A 2,691-nucleotide genomic window follows, 5' to 3' on the forward strand; every position below is an offset into this window, starting at 1 on the left:
AGTAACCCTGACGGCTTCTGGTGTTCTGCTTTAACTTTGGAACAAGTTAAACATTCCCCAACATATGTTGCAACGTCTGTCTTTAAATTAGGCCACCAATAATGCGTCTTAAGATCTTGATACATTTTTCCAACTCCAGGATGTATCGAGTATCTTGTCTTATGTGCCTCATTCAATATCAACTTCTTTAATCCACCCAACTTTGGTACCCAAATACGGTTTGCAAAATATCGAATTCCGTCTTCCCGTATAACGAGTTGTTTCCCATACTTCTTCATTATTTCATTTCCTATGTTTTCTTTAGTAAGAGCTTCTCGTTGAGCCTCTTTGATTTGTGAGTTGAGATTCATGCGAATTTTTATGTTCATCGCTCGTACTCGAATTGGTTCCCGTTCCTTTCTGCTTAGAGCATCGGCCACTACATTCGCTTTCCCGAGATGATAGCGAATCTCACAATCATAGTCGTTTATCAGCTCGACCCACCTACGTTGCCTCATGTTCAGCTGTTTCTGATCAAAAATATGTTGAAGGCTTTTATGATCAGTAAACACAGTGCATTTAACCCCATATAAATAGTGTCTCCATATCTTCAATGCAAACACTACTGCTCCCAATTCTAAATCATGCGTCGTATAATTCCGCTCGTGAATCTTCAATTGTCGGGATGCGTATGCTATAACTTTCTTCCGTTGCATAAGGACGCAACCAAAACCTTGTCGCGAAGCGTCACAATATATCTCGAAATCATCGTTCCCTTCAGGTAACGATTAAATAGGCGCCGCAGTCAACTTCTTCTTCAGTAATTGAAATGCACTATCCTGCTTAGAAGTCCATTTGTACTTCTTTCCTTTTTGTGTTAACGCTGTTAATGATTTAGTTATTCGGGAAAAATCTTGAATAAACCTTCTATAATAACCAGCTAAACCCAAAAATTGGCGTATCTGCGTTGGTGTCTTAGGAGTCTCCCATTTTTCAATGGCCTCAATTTTAGCTGGATCAACCTGAATTCCTTTGCTACTAACAACGTGGCCAAGAAATTGCACTTCTTTCAACCAAAATGCACACTTAGAAAATTTGGCGTATAACTATTCTTTTCTTAACAATTCTAATACCAACCTTAAATGCTGCTCATGCTCTTGCTCACTCTTGGAATAGATAAGAATATCGTCAATGAAAACGATAACAAACTTATCTAAATACGGACTACAAACTCGATTCATGAGGTCCATGAATACAGCTGGTGCATTAGTCAACCCAAACGGCATAACCAAAAATTCGTAATGACCATAACGTGTCCGAAAAGCAGTTTTCGGAATATCTTCTTCTTTGACACGTAATTGATGATAGCCCGATCTTAAGTCGATTTTCGAGTACATACATGATCCTTGCAGTTGATCAAATAAGTCGTCAATTCTCGGTAGTGGATACCAATTCTTGATAGTTAACTTTTTTAATTCATGATAATCTATACACATCCTAAAAGATCCATATTTCTTCTTGACGAATAAAATCGGAGCTCTCCACGGTGAAGTACTTGGTCGTATGAATCCACGGTCTAGTAATTCTTTTAACTGACTCTGAAGTTCTTTTAACTCAGACGGTGCAAGTCTATGTGGAGCACGAGCCACTGGTGCAGCTCCTGGTACTAGATCTATTTGAAATTCTACAGATCTAAATGGAGGTAATCCCGGCAACTCTTCCGAAAAGACTTCAGGAAAATCTCTTGCCACAGGCACGCCATTGATGCTCTTCACTTTTTCCTTCATTTTGACTTTATTAACATGTGCTAAGATAGCATAACACCCTTTCTTCAAGCACTTTTGAGCTTTCAAACAACTAATGAGTTTTAGCTTTGAGTTACCCTTCTCTCCATAAATCATTACTGGCGTTTTATCCTTACGAGGAATGCGAATTGCCTTCTTGGCGCACACAACTTCAGCTCCTATTTTGGACATCTAGTCCATGCCGAATATTACATCAAAACTTCCTAATTCTACGGGTATCAAATCAATCTTAAATGTTTCTCCGGCTAAATTTATTTTACAATCACGGCAAATTTTATCGGCTTTAATTAGTTTACCATTAGCTAACTCAATCATGTACTTAGCATCTAGAGGTAATGATGAACAATTCAATTTAGCGTGAAAGTCTCTACACACGTAACTTCTATCGGCACCAGTATCAAATATAATAGATGCGGATAAGTTATTAATGGTAAACGCACCCGTAACAAGCTCTGGGTCTTCGCACGCCTCTCTAGCATTAATAACAAATGCTCTTCCACGTGCAGATCCGTTATTCTTCTCTGGATTCGGGCACTGACTCTTATAATGACCCTGTTTCCGGCACCCATAACAAGTAACAGTGGCCAAGGCAGTTCTATTTGCATTGGTGGTAGGAGTCTTGGTACCGTTTGTATTTGTAGCGGGAACCCTACAATCTTCAGCAAGATGACCTTTTCGATTACAATTGTTGCACACCACATTACAATAGCAGAGTGATGTTTGTGGCATCTATTACATAAAGGATTTCGTCCCTTGTAACCTGAGTTCAAACCGCTACCCGCACCTTGCGTGGTTTCTTGTTTCTTGTTGGATTGTTGATGATTACCTTCCCACTTTCTTTTGTTTCCCGATGTCTTGACATCGGTGTTCTTATCTAGAATAATCTGGTCCATCAACTCATTCGCCA

This window comes from Rutidosis leptorrhynchoides, chromosome 2 (assembly GCF_046630445.1).
Source record: "Rutidosis leptorrhynchoides isolate AG116_Rl617_1_P2 chromosome 2, CSIRO_AGI_Rlap_v1, whole genome shotgun sequence".
Classification (NCBI taxonomy): domain Eukaryota; kingdom Viridiplantae; phylum Streptophyta; class Magnoliopsida; order Asterales; family Asteraceae; genus Rutidosis; species Rutidosis leptorrhynchoides.